The sequence below is a fragment of the Oreochromis niloticus genome, linkage group LG4, assembly GCF_001858045.2.
Source record: "Oreochromis niloticus isolate F11D_XX linkage group LG4, O_niloticus_UMD_NMBU, whole genome shotgun sequence".
NCBI lineage: Eukaryota > Metazoa > Chordata > Actinopteri > Cichliformes > Cichlidae > Oreochromis > Oreochromis niloticus.
In genome coordinates this window covers 25,034,423-25,043,240 of record NC_031969.2, presented here as the reverse complement: position 1 = coordinate 25,043,240, position 8,818 = coordinate 25,034,423, and the positions used below count along the sequence as shown (strand labels likewise).

The following is an 8,818-nucleotide window of genomic DNA, read 5'->3' as shown; positions in this document are numbered from 1 at the left end:
TGACCTAGGTAAGGTGAACATTAAATAAATTCAGAGGCACTCATGCTACAGGAAGTAATAAAACCAAAATTAAAACAGAAAAAAGAAGAAATCTACATTAAAGTCTGAAGTGATAATCTGATTCTCTGATTGGCTGTCAGTTGAGTAGAAGATCTGAATTTCACAGACTTTTTCTTATTGTGCTGCTGTTTTCACCTGGCTCAAACAAGCTTCTCCACACCATCCTCATTCATAAAGTGCTCTACAAACCGCAACATTACTAGGTGGATTTTCCCATTTCAGTTAAGCTAGCTGTTAGAGTGAATAGTTAAACATTTGTCATTTTTATGTTTACCATTTGTCCATTGTTTTAACTCTGTGAAAGGAATTCTTTCTTTCCTCCCATCCCCAGATTCTCGAGGTTCTGGGTGAGGGGCTGTAATGTTTTATTACAGACAACATCTTAGTGAAGGTCTTTTTTGATGTAAGCTTCCTGCCCAGCAGGAGGTCACACGCACGCACGCACGCACGCACGCACACACACACACGCACGCGCGCACACACGCACACACACATTCTCGCATAACACACACACACACACACATATACATACAGTGCCTCGTCTTTGTAACCAAGGAGGGTTAAGAGGGGAGGTACGTGTTGTAAACTATTGTGTGAACTGTAACAGTTTGTCAATAAATAGCTGCGAGGGAAGCTGCTCTTTGAAGGACTTTGGGCTGGAGACAGGTTAGGAGCGTGAGCTCCAAGAGCTGGTTCTTGACCAAAGGCCTCCCTTGCGCAAGTAATCGATCGAACACTGTTGCCTTGTTTTTCTTTCATGGGAATAAGTCCTGGATACAGCGGGGTCTGAGTTTAGACCCAACATTTATTTGGTCCTTCGAGAGCCGGATCCTAACACATCGCATTCACCGAGGAGAGGGAGAGGACGCCACCGCAGTCTGCTAGCAGCCATCGTCTAGGACGATTGACGAAAGCCCTGGTACTTTGCTTTGTTCTAGGCCGGACAGTTTGCGCCTGAACTCCCCTCGGGATGGATGGCGATTGACGGGAACCAGAGACTCTTCCCATGAATGGAAACAACATGAACAGTGAGTACAGAAGGCCTTAGAGAGCGGCTACGTGCCCGTGCGTTAAAGCAGGTACGTGAGTGCGCAAGCTGTGCGTGTAGACGCAAGCTGCCTGGTTTCTCCGCCAGTGTTTTTGTTTCTAATCTTTTTGATTAATTTAAGGAGGATTAAGTCGGTTTCTCCACCGAAGGAGGTTTAAAGAGGTTTCTCCACCGAATAGAAGGAGGGTAAGGACGGTTTCTCCACCGAAAGGAGGATAGAGCTCTATAAAGATAAAAAAGGTTCTCCGCAGTTAAGGGCGTTGAGTGTATGGTTTCTCCACCAATGGTAAGGAGGAAAGAGCTCGCCGCGGTAAGGGGGATTATAGGCCTAAAAAGAGTGTGAATGAGCGTATATGTGTGTGAGTGCCAGTAAGTGAACGCAGCAGCACAGAAGGAAACCTAAGCGGTGTTAATGGAATTTGGTGACCTGTTGTGTACATGTAGCCTGGGTTTTGGTGTAAGTCGCGTTGCCTGCTGCAAACTTAAAAGAAGTCTGCCTTGAAAGAGGATGAAATACACTGCAAAGTTTTTATTGGGCAGCACGTGGTGTGTGGATCGTTGAAGAATGAAGTGAAATTGTGCTCTAAGCAGAAGCAAGTGTGAGAGTGTCTGACGTCACGGTGTGTGTGAAAAGGTATCCAGCTGGGGCAGACGTGATTCTGCAGGTCACCTGCCCAGCGGACAAAGAAATAACATAAGTTGTGTGGTGAATGCACTGGTAGACATGCACCAAACACGAAGAGTGTTTGGTGTTTCTCAGCCTGAAACAGCTGTAATGCTACTTTCTGTTTTTGAGAGAGAGAGAGATGTGTGTTGTTTTAAGCAGTGATGAGAATAATGAAAATGTGATGAGAGAGGAACACAAAAACATACAGAAAATGCATCAACCATACTAACCCTACATGCATACACAATAAATGATACTCATGAAGACCAGACAGCATCTTAAGCATGAGATTCTGTTTGTCATCTTGTCCAAGTCACTAGTAAGATGAAAGTGATACATAGACTAGTGGACTGAATATTATTAGTAGGACAGATGACTGCATTATAGAGGAAAACAGAATGCTGATGAGGGGTCTTAAATGAGTGAGCTGATTGTGAGTTTCTGGTGTGTGAAGAAGTTTTACATGGCACACATTTGGTTACATGAGAAGAAACTTATTATGTGATGAGACAACAGGGTTATGCTGTATGTTGTGTGTGGCTGATTGGATGAATGTTTGAGGTTAAACTGGCTGTTGATTTGTCTTTTGTTACTAAGTTGAGCCTGCCAAATGGGTTGTTACGATTTATCCCCCTGGCATGAAGAACACGTGTCATGACTTAAACAAGGCCTTTCTTTCCTTTGCTTTCCTTTATTTTCTTTCATTTCTTTTTATTTTGTTACTTTCATGGTGCACTGAAAGTTTCGGTTGATGATCTCTGTTTGAGCAGAGATGCACGATTAGAACAGAAGCGCTATACGACTCGTCGTCGAGAAAACTGTTGCAAAAGTGAGTTTCTCCAAAAATTAAAATGGGCTTGGGAGAAAGCCACTTATTTGGGACAATTAGAAAATAGGTCCCTACCCCCCAAAAAAGGATTAAGCGAGATAATCCGATCAAAAATTCTTCTTTTCCTTTTTTGAATTGACGTCATTGCTGGCAGTAGAAACTTATTGCGTCACGAGAGCTTCTACTGTCAGCAAATAAAAACGGGGAAAAACTGACTGACAAAAGCTGACAAGACTGACTAAATTAACACCATTGTGTGAAGTTAACCCCCACCTGACAAAGGTGTGGATGTATCTCTGTGTGTGTCTGTTGCAGGAGCAGAAGGAGACCACAGGAGGAAATTTGGGTCACATGACTATGTGAACTCTGCAAATTTAACCTTTTAGTTTAAAATTTTCTGTGTCTGTGAATTCACCATGGGTGTGTTATTAATTACTTTGTGTTGCTCACAGAGATCACTGTGAGAAAGAGTGTATACAAATGCGCAGCGCTAACATTTACATTCCTTTTTACAGCAGATGGTTAATCATGTGATTCGATCATGTGATTTATAGCAGGACACAAATTAATGATGTTTTCTACCACAGGATTACTGAGATTTTGTGTGAAGAAAACTGTGGTTACAGGCTGTGTGTTGGTGATTAAATTACACTGTGTTGTGGAGAAAATATCAATGTTACAGGGGAGAAGTGAATATAGTGTGACACTGTGTTTGAAACCAGTGTTACTTCTTTTTACAGCATCTCTGGAATCTGGATGGCTGATGCCTGACCACCGGGATGAACCGTGTGTTTGGCTAATGTTTGTTTTTCTTTAAGAGTGTTTGTAAAGAATTCAGCACAGACAGACAAGTGACAATTGAACAAATGTGCAGTGGTTACAGAATAGTTGAATATGGGGCTCATTAGCTGGCCACTATTGAGCTCACAGTGATAAAAATGAGTGGAGTGACAAACTTAAGGAAAGTCACCGATTAAATTGTGGAATAAATTGGGATGATTCATGATTTGGGACAAATTATGATAATAATAATAGTGATTTAATGACTGGAGAAAACCTGCACATGATATTTGTCTTTTATGCTGAATACTTTATTAGTCTTATGATCTATAGTCGGTTGAAAATGTGAAGTTTGATTTAACAGATTTGTCTTCCAGGATATAGGCTCCAGGTGGAGCTGAGAGTTAAACAAGCTAAACATTTAATTGCTGACTGATGTTTTTACACAGGGTTACAGCTTGGAGTGAAGCTGCTCCAAGGGACAAACCCTGGAGATTGTTTTAGGGAGACTGTGCAACATTCTTGTACATGTCTCATTGGGGAGTTGACACAAGAGAGGAAGCCATGTGGCGAGAGGAGTGTCATTTTAATTTGCAGATGTCGTGAGATGCCATGACGAGAGAAGTGACTGAGAGGATCGTCCACAAGATGGAAGCTGAGGCCAGGAGAGAGTCTTCAGGAGGATCAGAGATCGCCTTCAGCACAGAGAGCTGTGCTACTGGGCTTCCAGGAGATCGTCATGAGGAAACTCTGCACAGCAAAATCTTAAATGAGATGAAATAGTTTCAACGTTGACGTTGAGGAAGACAACTAAGGTGTACGACGTGCTCTGCCTTTAAAATCTTCAGCAGCGTTGAACCATGAGAACTTGAGGGAGCGTGCCAAGCTCCAAAAAGTGACGGCGCAGAGGAGGTCCACCGATGGACTTGTGGTTCTGTGAACAGCACAAATGCCAGGTGACTGTGAAATAACTAACAGCACTTTTTCCACAAGTGAAGCCAGTAACTTACTATCCTAACAGATTAGCTCTAGTTGCGTGTGCTTTGCCTCCATGCGTGAGATCAGTATGTGCAGCAGCTTAAGTTGTACAATGTTTCAGGAAATAGTTTATTTCACCTTTTGACATTGTTAGTTCCACACGAGGTAGATGTCTACTACTGCAGACTAAAATTACATTTCTGTCACCTACAAAACGCTTGTCTTTAATGTTACTGTTACTCTCACAACCACATATTACCATAAAGTGATGCACAATTCTAAATCTGTCAAACCCTTTTGCCAACGAAAGAAGAGGGCACTCCTCATGAGTGTAGAGACCACGTAGAGAAGGAGTTTAAGCCGAGGGATGACTTCATAGATGTGCCACTTGGTGAGGGAAAGGTTTGGTTTGTTGATGGTTTGCGTTTTACAACAGTAGAGGGACAGACTAAAACAGGTTTACTGTAGTAGATGGTGAGAAAGTTATCTGTGCAGGACAACTAGCATGTTTCATATTTGCTTGAGTAGCAGAGATAGTAGGTTTAATGGAAGTGTGTAATGCTGAAGAGTGTCAATATACACTGATAGCCAGTATGCATTTGCTACATTACATTTCTTTGTAGTACAGTGGGTGAGACGAGGTGTGACAGCCTCTACAGGGAAACCTGTAGAACACGCCAAACTCTTGCAAAATCTGCTGGAGGCAGAGTTATTGCCCAGTAGAATTGGCGTTTGCAAATGTGTAGCACACATGTGAGGGAAAGATCCACTTGCATTAGAGAATGCTTTTGCACATAAGATCGCGAAAGAGGCAACTTTAGGAGAACATGGTGTTAACATTTTAGCAGTGCAATGCCAGCAGACGTTGGCTATTATGCGGAATGCACTGGTAGACATGCAGGGCCACTCACCTACTGCAGGAAAACAGTTGTGACTTACAGAAGGAGCGAGCTTGCAGGATGGTGTTTATTATCTGTGTGATAAACCAATACTGCCTTAGAATTTATATAAGACTGCTGCTATTTTGCACCATGGGTTTTGCCATGTCGCAACAGGAGGGAGATAATGAGTAGTTTATACTTTAAGATTAAATACCCTTAAAAAAACTTTTTGCAGGTCATGTATGATATGTTGCAAGCATAATTCCCGGGGTAATTTGAGACCTAAGAGAGGGAAATTCCCTAGACCCAGTCACCCATTTCAAGTTATTCACATGGACAATAGAGCTGTCCAACTGTAATAACTATAAGTACTGTTTAGTGATAGTGTGTTCTTTTTCAAAGTGGGTAGAAATCGTCCCAACTAGGGAAGCAGATGCCATTTCGGTTGCCAAAGCAATATGTAAGAATATCATTTGGAACGAGGGATTCCCGAGACCATTTATAGTGATAATGGTCCACGTTTTGTAAATGAAGTGATTAGATTAATGGCACAACATCTAGGGATAACACTAAAAACATCATTGTTTATATCACCCACAAAGTGCAGGGTTGATAGAGAGAACTAATGGAACAGTAAAGTTAAGACTTAGGAAGAGACACGCAGGACATGGTTAAACTGTATAGAATTAGTTAAGATGTATATGAATGTACATGAGGATTACTCCAACAGAGAATGGTCTGACTCGTTGAGATTATATATGTTAGAGCATTTAGAGTTCTAGTCTTCTGTAGTGATGATAGAAAAGCAGAAGAGAGAGCATATTAGCAGATTAGATGCTTAAAATGTTTAAAAATAAAGAAGTCATGAGAACAAATGATCTGCCAGATGATTCTGTTCTCTACAGGAGCAGAGTCTGAAGTCTGGAGATTGGATGTTGACAAGCCCATGGAGAGGAAGTGCTGGTCCAGTCCACGGTGGGAAGGTCCATATCGGATGCTGCTGACGACGACCACAGCAGTGAAGATTGCTGAAAGGATTACTTGGATACATCAAGCGCACTGCAAGAAGGTGACACACATCCAGGCCAGCTCGGGGTAAGTGGCAGGAAGACCGGGTACAAAGCGGGGGGAAAGCATCCAGGGCCCCTCGTCTCAATCCGGTGAAGAAACCAACTGAGCCACAGGTACTCATCAGATGGCTGGGAATGTGCTGTGTGCCTTCTTGTGCCTGTGGACCCAGAGTGGGATGACAGGAGCGCACTGGGACAGAGCAAATCACACCCAGTACTCGCATGGGGTTTTCAACAACTACTGGTGGCAGTTTGTGAACGCAACTGCTCACATAAAGAACGAGACCAATGGTTATGCTTGTGATGCCACTGGTTACACATTCTTCTGGACTGTGGCCATATAGCATCACTGAGAGCGAGACAGTTTGTTTGGTTGCCGTAGCAACACATCCAGGAGTAAACGTACTTGGAACACTGCCAACTTTTCAACTCCTGAACCTGAATGGACGGTTGATTCACCAGTAGCTGGGAAGGTGAACTGCTCTGGTACGACAGACCTGCTAGTCCGACTCCAAGTGTCTGACTCGCTGCAGGACATTGAACAGCTAAATGAACTGGAAACAGGCCAGTTGCCTATGTGTATGAAGGGCAATGGTTTAGTCCAAGTTGGAGATTTATCATGGAATTTGTGCAACGTCACCTATTCTTTGTGTCCTCTGCAAGAAGGATGCAAACAGAGAAGCCTTTTGTCTACATTTGCATCATGAACACTTCTAAGCTGGTTGAGGTTGTGAGCCAAGAAGATCAAAACACCTTGATCCAATTTCCTTTACAAAGCTTTTCCTGTGGTGACAACAGGACAGGAGAAGAGTTGTAAACGCGGGAAATTCACCAGTTGACTCTAACCCCCACAGGATGCCTACGGTGAGAAGATTTGGGGGGTTGATAGGAGTCATAAAGAAGGGTGTTGACCAGGCTACAGCTTTGAAGTTAGCTGAGAGCCACATGGACAAACAATAAGTCAACTGATGTGTTTGAATGTCTATGTCTGTATACAGTTGTATTGTAGTGACATGATTTTTGAGTATGTTGATTATTCTTGTTTGACTGTGACATTCAGTTGTTTATTTGCAGGAATACATAATGAATCGCACGACAGGAGTAGATGCACCACGGGGCTGGATAGCTTGGTGAATGTCTGGTCCTTGGTGGCATCTTCTTTTGAAAATATTAACTCCTGTTTTTGGACTGTTGACACTGATTTGCTTATGTATAGGATGCATTTTACCGTGTATAAGATCAATGCGAACTAAGATGATTTCTAATACATTTGTTAATTATGTACTTTTACAACAATATGAAATGACTGAAATGAATGACATGACAGAAGCCTGTGTATGAATGACGCCTGCACTGAAAATGTTAAGCAAGAGGTGCATGGCTGAGAATATACTACATAGGAATAATTTGGAACATAAAAATAACAAAACAGGAGGGAAAATGTTAGAGTGAATAGTTAAACATTTGTCATTTTTATGTTTACCATTTGTCCATTGTTTTAACTCTGTGAAAGGAATTCTTTCTTTCCTCCCATCCCCAGATTCTCGAGGTTCTGGGTGAGGGGCTGTAATGTTTTATTACAGACAACATCTTAGTGAAGGTCTTTTTTGATGTAAGCTTCCTGCCCAGCAGGAGGTCACACGCACGCACGCACGCACGCACGCACACACACACACGCACGCGCGCACACACGCACACACACATTCTCGCATAACACACACACACACACACATATACATACAGTGCCTCGTCTTTGTAACCAAGGAGGGTTAAGAGGGGAGGTACGTGTTGTAAACTATTGTGTGAACTGTAACAGTTTGTCAATAAATAGCTGCGAGGGAAGCTGCTCTTTGAAGGACTTTGGGCTGGAGACAGGTTAGGAGCGTGAGCTCCAAGAGCTGGTTCTTGACCAAAGGCCTCCCTTGCGCAAGTAATCGATCGAACACTGTTGCCTTGTTTTTCTTTCATGGGAATAAGTCCTGGATACAGCGGGGTCTGAGTTTAGACCCAACACTAGCCACAGTAAAGAACCACTTACTGCTATAGACGCAAAGCATGAAAGTGGACTTTGTAGCCTTAATTTTTTTTTACATAAAGTTCATTGCTGCAGCCAGTGGCAGTACAAAAGTGATCCCTTAGCCTGCTTTTTGGTTTTAGTGTCCTTGTTTCCATGAAGTTAGGAGTTCTGTTACTAGCTAGCTAACATAAACTAATGTAAGCCTATTAGCTTCAACCAATCAACCAACCCAGTGACGTAACATTCTGTACTGGCATAAGATGGCGCTGAACATGTTGTAAAAACTGTAACTTTAATTAGTTATTTCTTAAATCCAGCTTCACAGACAGATTTAAATGTATGGGAGTAGGGCTCCATGGTGTAAATAAGCCTACATGTATTTCACGTCTACTTTAACTGCTTCTATAGATGCAGTTTATTCAAAAAAGCTTCTTGGACATAAGTTTAGGCACTAAAAGTGCTTGGCTAGATTTAGGGAGTAAACCTAC

General features: G+C 42.4%; 1 long non-coding RNA gene across 1 annotated transcript; it reads left to right on the top strand.

Moving 5' to 3' along the window:
- The first annotated feature begins 3,619 nt into the window (after positions 1–3,619).
- Positions 3,620–8,256, top strand: LOC112846614 (uncharacterized). Its single transcript, XR_003219666.1, has 2 exons — positions 3,620–4,340; positions 6,149–8,256. It is a non-coding gene; the product is annotated as an uncharacterized LOC112846614 (long non-coding RNA).
- Positions 8,257–8,818: the final 562 nt, after the last annotated feature.